Source organism: Varroa jacobsoni, unplaced genomic scaffold, assembly GCF_002532875.2.
Source record: "Varroa jacobsoni isolate VJ856 unplaced genomic scaffold, vjacob_1.0 scaffold_797, whole genome shotgun sequence".
Taxonomy (NCBI): Eukaryota; Metazoa; Arthropoda; class Arachnida; order Mesostigmata; family Varroidae; genus Varroa; species Varroa jacobsoni.
In genome coordinates this window covers 87884-100661 of record NW_019213699.1, presented here as the reverse complement: position 1 = coordinate 100661, position 12778 = coordinate 87884, and the positions used below count along the sequence as shown (strand labels likewise).

The window sequence follows — 12778 nt, the reverse complement described above, 5'->3', positions numbered from 1 at the left end:
TATGAAAGCTGGCAATAATATATATTGTCAACTGTGAGCAAAAAAGAAAATTAAATATTTGGGTGTGGGTTTGCCCAACGCAGGGGAGATTAGATAATAGCTAGGCATGACTCCGACCGTGGGAATGCGTGCAGGTCTTTTTTTTGTTCCATAATGAATCTGTTGTTCATTTTAAGAGAAAATTAGCTTTCATGTCGTACTGGAAAAGCAGCTTACACGCATGCCCGTTACAATAAACAGCCCACCAAAGTTTGCTTTAACTTGAACTGACCACCCTGCACGCAAGTAGCGTACAGCCTTGTTTCTAGATACTCCATCAGTGGGTTGATGTCGCTTTTTAGCCAATTAGAGTCGATTCGTTTATAAGGGAATTAACATTTCCTCACTCGCTTTGCATTACATTGATGTACATGTACACTAAATTAATATGTGAAAACTGCACATTGAAATCGGTAGGCAAATATAGTATTTTCGCAGGCTGCTACTGAGCGCTGTTTTTTTTTTAATGTAAAAATGACAATTTTTTTATGGACGCCTAAAGTGACAAAATTGTCAGCATATGCAGTTATTCCAAACATTACGTTAAGAACGCACCAGTCGTTGATGTAATGGCTCGCTGTTGAAATAACGATGCCGTGACCTGCGTCTACTTTCGGGGCGCTGAGGCATCTGCCATACATACATATATGGGTTTACCCTGAACTTGCAGAGCAGTGAAATTCCACATTTCAGATAGGCGTATTGTAGTAGTCTAAATATAGCTTAAATTAGAGCCATATTTTTGCTGAGCCTTCAGAACATACAGCAATACCCCTGATACGAGCACGAGATTGACCCGAGTCTAACCGGCAGCTTCCTGCATAGTCGATCAGCGGCAACCAGCGGCCAGAATACAAACCTTTAACCTCAGTTCTATTCTGCGAACCTGCAAGTGTTCGATCAGTTTAGTTGTGTGCAGCGGCAGATTACGGTGGAGGTTTGACGCTACCGTCAACACGTAAAGCTGGCCCTACTAGCAGCTAGGGAGTTAAATCAGAGTGGATAGCATGTTGAGCAACTTACATGTGACTACCGCTACGTTCAACCGTACCCAAGTTCTTTTAGAAGTCCTTACATTTGTATACGCAGCTAGGAATTTTGCGTCTTTTTTTTTTATTTAATAACTTCTTTCCTGACGGTCCTAAAGCAATCGAAGAGGAGCAGGCCAAACAGCAGCAGATCCCGTTAGCAAGGTCGTATGTTCCGCTCTAGAATATGCCGAAGTATAATTGTACTATGGATGCCGCAGGTATGAACCATGCTGAGTGCTAGCCCATCGACAGTTGCGTGTATGACAGTGGATTGGTAAAGCACGTAATGTATGGCGCAAGAGAGTAAATCTATACGTTATAATCTCTAAACCTTATGTCCAGGAATCGAGAACGCCCCTAGAACCAGTGGCGTTCGAATGCTATTTGGCGGGGCTGGCATTTTCGGGAAGGAATAAATATACTATATCACAAACTAAAAGACAACGACAGAATCCAATTCTGTAGCTGAACGCTCAGTTGTTCGGTGATTCGGAGCGTTCAGCGATAAGGCCTGAAAAGATGCATATTCGTATTTTTTTTATTTTTAATTTCATCGTATATTTTTCATGATTCAAAAATCCACCGCCGAAACGAAGGTAAACGTGCCCTAAGCGTTATTATTTCCCAGTTTTGATTCACTCGCTCCAGAATTAGAGACTTTAATTTGAGAGACAAACCACGTTCTCAACGACCATAGGAGGCAAACGACAATGAACTGCAGGTTCCTTTTAAACAAAATGCAGGCCCGTCGATCCGAGGGCTCTCTATACGACTAGGAACGATCAAGATAACTATTATTAATCGTTTCCATGCACTGGGCTAAATATCGAAAAAAAAAAAAAGTGAACCTTTTAAAGTCAATGACAATTACGAAAAAAACGTGTAAGAATACCCCTTTGCCTGTTTGCACGACAAAAAAATCATTTCTATACAGGATCGTTACCGGCGATAAAGGATTGATCTCCGACTCCTAAATGCAAATCAAAATAGTTAGGCCCTTTTACTTCGACGCCATGAAGAACTATTCAAGATTAGAAGCCGCACCTCCACATATGCTGAGACCAAAAAAGCTGTCATGCTAATACCTACCCAAGTTCCGGCAAAGGGCCGTAGTACACCGTTACGCGAATCAGCTCATTTCTCTGAGCAACGAAATTGATAGACAAAGGCCTTAGACTGACGAAGGGTGACGCAGGGTGATATTATTGCACCAACAACACTCCACCGCATGCTGCATTGACGACCCACCGAGCGTTGAGGGGTCTGCAATGGAAAACTCTGCCCTAACTTGCATGCAGCCCAGTATCGCTGAACGCTCGATGTAGAGCCATCTTTTTCTGTTGGGGAGCAGAGTTGACTGATGAAGCAGGGGCATTCGATTCGCACCGTTCTTGTAATCGCTTTATTACGTGATCATCTACATTGGTGAAGTCGGCTTTACCCTTGCAGTGTCTTGTTACGGACCGATGTGGCATAAGCGCAAAAGGTTCCTAGCAGTTACGCTCTCTAATATGATTATGTTACTATGTTGAGCTGTGTCACTATTATATACGATACGAAAAATATATCGTATTTTTCGTACGAAGAAACGCAATGTTGACTTGCCGGTCAGATAAATCGTATTCTACCATCTTTCACTCGAACTTCAGAGCGGAGCGGCTTCGCACACTTTCGGCACTTACGATTTTGCTTGTCATGTATCGGTGCTGCACTTGTCTGCTGTCGGATCTCAGAAAGACAATTCGTTTCTTCTGCCAAGCCGTTTGACTATAATGGTATGCTCACTGATTAACTGGTCGTATGTCCCTCGGCATAATCGACAGCGACACGTTATTATCCAATGTAGTATGAATCTATAGTATTATAAACTTTGTTACGTCGCACGCAATGGAAGTCCTTTTTCTTACGACAAATTAATGACGTTTAATTCGTTTGTGACGCATCGACCTCCATAGGGGTCATTGTTAATCGTTCTAAACCTATGAGCCTTCATCTCGAAGCTAGACGAACTAAACAATTGGCAGTACTTGAAATTTCCTTCCTCCAGACCCGAAGAGATGAGGCTGTTAGCAGCATGAAAAAGAAAAAACTGCCACACCCAAAAAGAAACCCGCGTATATGTACCTAACAAAAGGAGTAAATTTAATAAGGATTCATATGGTGGCTACGAAATGTATATGCAAGCATAATTGTATTTTAATCATTCTACACGAACATGACATGGAAGGTATCCTGACTGTAAGCGGTACGCGTGTAGGATATTGGGAAAACAGCAAAAAAAACTGTGATAAAAGAAGCAGCAGAAGCCCATAAAGAGCGGCGTCAATTATATAATCATAATAATAATCTCGTACGCTTAACATTGTTCTTTATAATCAATAATTTTTCTGTGCTTATCTTAATGAACGAGTTTAGGTTAGGTCGGTCAGTATGAAATACAGCAGAGAGCCCATCGTACACATATTATATTAATGAGTCGTTAACTAACAAGGGAATTTTGGCCTAAAAAAAAAGATTTTATGAAAGATGTGCACAAGGCTAACGAAGTGTTCAATGTTCTACTCATTCAACATTCGGATATGTTTAGGGTATGAAGAAATCGTCGAAATCGTTTGCAGGTACAGCATCAAGGATTTAAAGGTCTAGGCGAAATAGGTCTCGCTGGACTTGCCCAACAGATTTATGAAACGACACGATAAAAAATACGTTATTATGAGCTTTTCCAAACGTTAATATTTAAACCAGTAATGGCCGCATGCTCATGGTTACCATGGGAACGTACTTATAAAAACGCGGTCTACGGCACTTAGCGCACTCGGGTTTGGAAAGTATTTTACCCTTTTACTTCGATAAAACCGGCCAGGAAAATTCTAAAAAAGCCTAATTTGAGTACGGATCGAGAACGAGGACGTAGAGACGCTCGCTTTCATTACATTATGACGCTGATCCATTCTTGCATTGACTTGAGCCTCCTGATGAAACTGTATCCTCAGACGGTCACATCGTGACGTGGAAACGCAGGTGTACAAGCGGGACACTAGCATAAAGCAAATATAGGGCTTGCTACAATAGTTTATGATGTATATTTAATGGTCTAGCACAGATATGGTCCACTGCAGCTTCATGAGTTCTAGTTGGTCGATTAGGCCTAAAGCGCCCTCTGAAGAGTCGAAGCAAATGATGAATGAACTATGCAATAAACAGAAGATAAATTGCTGAAATGAGACTAAACCGCTCCTTCTGTCGGATAACTTCGTGTCACATGGCCATGCACGGGTTACAGTTTACGGCTCCGTCATCGAGATATGCGTTAGACGATTCTCCGACAGATGGCTTTCGTCGACCATTTCTCTCTGTAGGTAAATCGTATCTCACAGTACGATGTCAAATCCACTCTAGAGACTTTCGTACCGATTCCTATAATACCGATGATACATTCCTACAGCAACGAAGTAAATCAACTTCCGTCAATATAGCAGAAGTTTATAGATAAATAGTGCTGCTGCATATTTTGCAAAAACTATAAAACATCTATGAATATAAAAAGGTTCCGAATGGTTGAATTCGTATCTCGAATCCCGTATTTCATACTGGAAATCCTAATATAGGTAGTCAACGTGATGTCAAAAGGACACGGATCTTATTTTGATTTTTCAAGCGAAACAGACATATGTACGGAAATAGATATATTGAGGAAACCAATGACATCACGATTAGACGATAGCACCTTGAAAATCTTGTAAGTGCTGAATTCGTTTACGCGATTGACGTAAGGCAAAAGGTTTGAATAGGCCCGTTTGCATATAAATACACTTTGGGGTTCAAAAAGGAGGTACGTATTCTAAGCCGTAGATGAGACTTATGCTCCAGGGAAGCGCAGGGGCTCCAGGTGGAAGTTATAAGCGAATTAAAGTTGAAAGAAGCCATTATCGAAATGACACAGCGAAAAATGTAAAATCAAATAAAAATCCCGTCAGATATTAATTGCGCAACGAGTTTCGGAAAGCGGATAATTTCTGAAGAAGCTGATGTTTTTTAAAAACTGAAACATCCTGCAGCCTACGATTGCCTTTCGAGGACCTATTTAAGCCCCCATGGGTGGATCTCGACTGTGCATAGGTCAGCAACAATGACGCATTGTTAGAAGAGAACGGGCAGTAAACTAACGCATTTAGGTAAAGCAAATAATTAAACAGGTAAAAGTAATTACCAGGCTGCTGAGCGAATATTGGTAAAGTCGAAGGAGCGATCTCGATATAATCAAACCGCAAATGGAGCAAGGAAAGTTTGCCCTGCAAATGTCCCTGAAAGTGAAGTACATCTGCTTCTCTAGCTATTAGTTGGTGTGGCTGCCCTTATTTGAATTTCTTCGAAAAATGTCACCATGAGTCGCCTTACGAGTCTAATAGCCCACATATGGTAACTGTCTGGAATATCCCTTGCCTTTGCATAGTGTTCAAAAAACAATTGCGCAAGGATGTAATACACACCTATGCTTCAACTAATTGTTGTTGTTGCTTTATAGTTATTCGCTACCGATACACTATTTCAATTATGTTTTTTTATTTCACACAATTTGGCCATTATGCCAAGAACACTCTCCGTGCATTTCAGGAAACCTGGCCGCTGAAGGATAATTGTACGCTATTTTTCCTGCGATTTCAATGACGACCTCATTCATTGACGATTCGTGCGATCCCAACTTTCACTTGGACCATCCATATTTGATGCGTTTCTGACTTAAAAACGAATGAACATCTAGAAAATCGTCATGATCATCAGTAGTAACAACAACGACGTCGGCAGCAGCCTTCGGCGAACGATCGTACTGGCCTTTGATCCATTCACGAGTATCGTTTCGCCTGTTCCATTCATTGCGTACACTCTATCCTTATATCTCATTTTTGCCTGCTTCTGTGCATAGACGTAATTGCAATGAAAGAACTATGACGACGTAGGGGCAAGCCGACAGACGAGCAGGAGAAACGAAGACGGCAGCTATGTCCGCATAGGACGAGCCCGATCGAACAGCGAGCGCGAACGAACAGGGCGAGGAAAATCTGCCAGCACAGACGGCTAGCGCGAGTGATAGCGACAGCTCCGTCACCGATATCGAACAATCCGATCTTTGAAACCGCGCTCTGAATCTGGTCTTGAAAAGGGATTACTCAGGTTGGATTCGGGTCTCTGCGAGATTAGCTGGCATTTGCTGAACTAACGTTAGGTAATGAAGGAAAGTAGATATGGAGGTAAAACCATCAATTCTGGAATGGCTTGACTTTACCCTTACGCCTGGAGCTACTGCTCCGAGAGCAGGTTCGTTGGTGCCGAAAGCGAGGTACGAACATAGAGAGGAGCAGGGGGAGGGCAAACAGAAGCAGCTCGATACCTATCGGCGAAATGTGAAAGAAAAGTAGTGAATGGGAGAAGTATGGTCGTGTGCGAGCCATGTAGGAACTAAGGACGGGAAACCTATAGACAGGGATCGTAGGCTGAAGGTTGGTATGAAGCGAAAAGGTCGTTTGCCCAAGTCCTGCTTTTGCCGCTGCACAGTCTTGTATGTAAACAGTCATACGAGCGCCTGCGGTGGCTAGTGTCGCGCAGTCGGCGCTTCCATGGACGACAGCAGGCAACCGGAAGCACCCGCGAACGTACAGACAGGGTACGGTATAGAACGGGTACGAACTTCTATCGAAGAAAAAAATAAAAATGAAGAAAAAAGAAGCAGATTAATCATGATGATATTCAAAGACAAGTGATTACTTTCAGAAAGTGACTAGTGAAAAGGAGAAACACGGTGGAGATGGATAAAGGTTGGGTATAAAATTGGCCGCACAAGCGGCGACCCATTCATCCAGTGATGGGTCGACCGGCGGGCACGAGGAAGACACACGTGGTCCATATTAATGATACGAAACTTAACTGGGGAATTAGCGAGCGGAACGCCCACTAGGGAGGACAACAATGAGAGAAAGAACAATACGAATAACGCCGACTGATGGCCAAAAGGAAGAAATAAACGCAACGGTAAAAATGAGCTAGAAACGTTTGCGTACCGATCTACTAATAGTACGGCAGAAGCGCACGGACTCCTCTCGCAGGCAGACGTATCTAGGAATCATAAGGACACGGACATCTCCCGCGCCTTAAGCACATATATGATCAAAGAGTTTTGCCGTGTCTGTAGGTGAGCGCAAATGGAAAGGGAGCTTAACTACGAGCCTGAAATGGCGCATCGGATAAATCCAAGGCCGCTTGCTGCACCGGTTTCTTCTGGAACCCAGCAGAAAACGACAGCTATGCATTGAGTTAGGTCGAATCGTTCTATTCCGGCCACACTAAGCGGACAGTATACGTGGCGTTAAGCGTGCATGAAGCTCTGCACATAAATATCATACACAAATCGATTGGTTTATTTGTATAGTATGAGACATTTCACATTAAATAAGTACAGAGAGTATGAAGATGAGCTGCCGTTATAAGATGTTTAAGAGTGTTTTTTTTTTTTATTTTTTTGTTGCTGCCGTAATTATGCCTGGCGAGGGATTTTGGGCGCAGCAAAAAACAATGCATCTAGACGTGGGCGAAAATAACATTGAAAAGAGTCAACACATCATGGTCGTCTATTTTAGTTGACAGGATCGAACTTATGATAGATCTTTCTCAACCGGCAGCTCTAGTCCTCTAGCAGATCAGATCCGAATCTGTATGTAGAACACATTAATTCATTAAGTATAACTGCTTTTGCTTAAGTTACGATGATCTTTTTTATCCGCTTGGCCAAGATTATTTATAGATCTCCCGATAACAATGTATTGTAGAGTTTTAATGAACAAATACTGGCATCTCAAATGTGTCCACACAACAGGAAGTCCGTGAAACGCTCTATGTTTCATGGGTATGGGTGGGCGGCTGCGATTATTTCATCATTTTATTTATTTTTTTAATTATTTAGTAATTTAACTTTGCATGTTAATAAAATTCAATTAATTGCCCTTGCTGCTGCTATGCGCTGTGAAAGTACATCACATGTACCATACACTTTTTGGTCAAAACAGGGAACCTGAGGTCAGGCTAGTGATTTACTCTGGTTGGTTATGTTTTTTCGTTCACTTTTACTTTTTGGGTAACAATTACATGACGTTTGTTGTGCGAAAAAATGTTGCTATTCCAAACAGTGTGCTTCGTGTTGAAAATAGTACTAAACATACTGTCATTAATTATACTATTATTTCCATGATTGCTGCTGCTGCGGCGGTTGAAGCTGGCAGGTCTTCGATCGGTCGCCACGACCTTCATCTGCTCGAGATAAGATCTAATCTCTCGCGTGGGGCAAGAAATCCCAGTACCACGACACACATACAAACACACAACCCAACTACACATCTGCAAAGCGTACACAACCAATTTACACCGTCTCCCGTTTGCTAAGCGCCCATTCGCACCAGGCACAGGAACTTGTGGCGTGAACCGTCAGAATTGTGGCTAGTCGCACCTGAGCGTCTTCCCAGCGCTTTTCCCAGTCGGTGTTTTCAAAGGAGTTATTTCGGTTGATGGGCTCCTTTGGCTGAAACCACTGCTGCTGCTTCTCCCACTGCGGCCGTGGTAATTCTCGCAACGAAGCAACAACGACTATAATCATTCTGATACAGTTTTAACTCCGGCTTTGAGTCACTGTAGTATCTACAGTTTTACCAGCCAGCCACCAGAGTCTTTGAATCCACCACTACTGGTCATGTCTGTTCTCCAATCTTTTTGTGGCTGCACTGCTGTGTTTAAGCGTTGCCCCAAGATTTTCGATTTGGGAGGGCCTTTGAAGGCTCCACCGTCGCTGCCGCTATTATCAGGTAGGGCCGCCTCTTTGTGTCTCGCGCATGTGTTCATCGCCACGACGAGCAGCATCGGAGTTTGGTTCGCTGGACTCGTGCTCGGAACGGCTACGAGCCAGTACAACCGGCTTGACTGAGCAGAGGCCCTGCGATTGTCGTTTGAACGTACTTTGGCCACGGGGCCACGAGCTAGAGCGGGCACGATGCACCTACATCAAGGCCAACCACCCTGACACTTCGACTAATTTGCAGCTAAGAAACAGCCATTCGGGTTCAATAGTTGTTTGTTGCGTACTATCATACTACGGTCGGTCATAGCCGGCTTAATGAACGGTGATAGTAACGACACCCAATATTATTTGGCGCCGCGTTCGCTACTGCTTCTGCTAGCACCAGCTCGTGCGTATTGCGGCAGATGGGGGCATTGAACAGTTACCGCCTAGAATTATTCAGCATATCGTTACCTTCATCTTCTTACCGGTGAGGAAAGAACGGCTCTGCCTAAACACTTTTGCGGTAAAACTGGCCACACCTACTCCGTCTTCTGTTATCCTGTGAATTTATATATATATAAGACTGGATATGATGCTACGAAAAAGGCTGGTAGAGTAGATGTTCGTTGTTTACCCGATTGGCCATGCGGTTGTTGTTCCTGACAACATGGGGGTAAGATCGGGCAGAGGAGGACAGGAAATACCTCCTTTCACAGATGACATATTTCTTGACACGGATTGTGTAGCGACGATTAATTGCATGCATTAGCTTGTGTGACATAATAAAACAAGGTAACATTAATCGTATGGCTTATGAAAGGTCGACAGCTAAGTGCCCCTTAAATCTTTAAGAGCTAGACGCCTGGTAAAACCCAAAAGTGCACGTCAAAACATGGCGCTTAAACGGGCTTATTTTTTTTTTTAGCAAATAATGAGCTACAATATGCACATTCTCGTTTTTACGTCAAGCGAAACACGTAGAAGATGAACGTACGAGCATTCTAAAGATGTATATGTTTTAGTTAGACCGTCGCCAGCTGGCAATGCTGACGGTTTCTAAAGGATTCTAAGCGTCCAAACTCTGTCCTCAAATGTTTTTTTTAGTGGAAATATCAAGAAAATAGCCTATAGACTGAAGCTTTTTTCGACGATGGACATCACTGTATATATACTGAGACAATGATTGCAGTTCTTAGGGACCTATACTGAGACAATGATTGCAGTTCTTAGGGACCGTTTGTTCGTCTAGTATCATACGTGTCATATGTCCTAGACATACGTGTGCTGTGGACTTATGCACCTAAATCGATCTAAAAAGAACGTAATAGTGCCAACAATAAGAGTTTTCTATATATCAGCATCTAAGTTTAATCTGTTTTCCAATATTGACTGATAAACACCAAAAGCAGCTGGTGGTCTTTCTACTTTCTCCCATACCTAACCCCTTTGATGTGCCGTATCAGCCTAAGCACAGTGGCTTCGTAGAACCGTGAACGATGAATTTCTTTTTTTGGCCTCTTAGATGATCAAGTTCTGATCGTGCTTGCTAAGGTCGCTGCCCGCCACGGTAGGATCTACCTAATGCCCACCTGGACCCTCGAGCAGCCGTCGAGCAGCTCGCTTGGAATTGAGTGTCCGCAATCCGGAATGCTGCCGTCCCTACGCGGCTCTACTACCGCCACCGTGTCCTTAACCCAACAGATGGAGCGAAGTATACGTATGTCTTTGCTTCCGCTGGGATAACTGCATACCACCATAACAGCAATATGCAATTGTACAGCTGGTCCCGACCAGCATGTGGGAAGTTAAGTCGGCTGGCAATAACGAATAAAAAGACATGTTGACAAGAAGAGTGGACATGCCAAGACATGACGATAACAAAAAAACATCGATGACACAAATGAAAAAAGATAGTGGCATACGCTGGACATATTTTACCCGAACTGCGTTCTATGCCAGTGTAAATATGCGATTGAAACAATCGGGTCTATACTTTATATTGAGGGAACTAATAAGACATGCACGAAGAACCGGCCAGAATCAGTCGGGACGGTTGATACTTAGTTCGAAAAATGAGAGAAAAGATAGATAAGTTTACTTATCTTACTTACCAGAGGTAAGTTCTGTTTCGTGTAAGCGCCAACTAAACGATTCGATCAAGTAAAGTAGATCGAATCATCGCTGACGTTGAGTTCCGCTAAGTAACGCCTTCAGAAGTAATAATAGCCATGCTGACGGGAAAATTCTTCTATGTAATGTAAGCAGCTATTCGATTTAAGAACCATCTATTTTCGCACCCTATTTAACATTTCCGATAGAAGTGCAAAGAAACGCTAGAGAAATAACTCTATTAGACAAAATATCTTGCGTGGAGTCTATATATAGGTCAATTAAGATGCACCTGTTCAAGGGGAGATCAACTGCAGTTCGATACTGGAGGGGGGTGCTTACCGAATAACGTACGCCAACACACGCTGCTCACTCATTAGCTTCGTTTCGTTCACAACGCTAATCGCACATGACTTGAACACCGTAAAAAAGCGTTGACTTCTTCTCTCCGCCAACTCGCAGCGACTGTCGTATATTATTTATCTCTCATTCTTTTAGCCATCGTCCTTCGTTATTTTCTCGAAAGGCTAAAAATCGAGAGACAAAATCTGCTAGTAGCTCTTTGGCGATGGCGTGGGCTGGCACAGGCTATTTATAAGCTCATCGACCATAAAAAGCCTCATTCTGACGAAATGCTCCGGTTTGCCCCTGCAACCTTTCGTATTTCGTGTGTTTTACATGGTGCATCCGCACCTGCTCCCTCCATTTTTCCAGCGCGTTCCCTTCCTATTCCTTCATTTATTTGTAGCGTTGCTTTTTGGTTGTACAATTTCTACCTATCAGTATTGCTTGCCTGGAATATAGGTCCATGGGTTTTTCGGTGTTCGCAAACGTCCGTTCGATTACTGAGCAAGCCACTGAGCTAGGGATCGACTAGAGGCAATTTCAGTGACGATAGTGGATCAAAAAATAAGGTAGCTGTCATCGAACCGATTCATTGAGGAGGTGGAGCGGAAAACAGATTGACTCTTGTCGACTCAAGGGCTAGTGGTATTGACAGGCAGGGTTGAGCGCTTTGCAACCTGGGCCGCAGAACAGATTCGGCACTCTGGTCCACTTCCACTTTTGCTCCAGTCGTTGCTTGGCTCCGTGCTGGCCAGGGCAACGACAGCCCCAACCTTCGCGCCGATCCATTGCAGCCCCGTTTACGGCCCGAGCAGCCGTCGTGGAGAAGTGGCATTGGAACACTCTGAAACGGTAACCTCTCACTACTAGGTCGACAATCGTCGGTCTGCAACGCCTACCACTCGGTCGTCGTCAATGGATTAGTTCAGCGTCGCCTCCGGATAGCCTCTGTATTCCTGACCGGCTTGCACTGTTAAGCCATATTGTTGTAATAGCAATGTGGCCAGTTGTTTGGCTTATTAGCCTAAAGCGAAAGTGGTGGTTGAATTCCGGTGGCCAAGAGTTTGTTTGACCATAGCTTTGATAGTAATAGTGCTAATAGCGGTCGCACTATTGGAGGCAATATCATGTCATGTTTCTGCTCATGTCTGTTTCACCAGATGACAGATCGAAACTGCTCTTCTGATCAAGCGACGGACGGCCAAACAAACGGACCAGATACTTAACGACAAAAACCGAGTTGCACGCCGCTGCTCTCAACAGCAGCATCGGCAGGTCAGATTTCCTCCGACATTTACGCAATTGCCATTACCTTTGTCACTGTACTATTCCCGGCAAAGGGGAGCCGTTAGAAACTAAGCCCCTTGTGAAAAAAAAAAGTCTGAATTTTATATTATTTTGTTACTTCTGCCGTAACTGCTTGTGAGTTGTG

The 12778-nt window shown here is 43.5% G+C and overlaps 1 protein-coding gene and 1 long non-coding RNA gene across 5 annotated transcripts in view; one reads left to right on the top strand and one right to left on the bottom strand.

The window, feature by feature from the left end:
• The window catches only part of LOC147753022 (frequenin-1-like), a 132250-nt gene that overhangs the window by 53317 nt on the left and 66155 nt on the right, over nucleotides 1–12778 (top strand). The window lies entirely within an intron of this gene.
• On the bottom strand, nucleotides 5610–12616 carry LOC147753025 (uncharacterized). Its single transcript, XR_015312481.1, has 2 exons — nucleotides 11344–12616; nucleotides 5610–7343 (listed from the first exon to the last, which is right to left on the bottom strand). It is a non-coding gene; the product is annotated as an uncharacterized LOC147753025 (long non-coding RNA).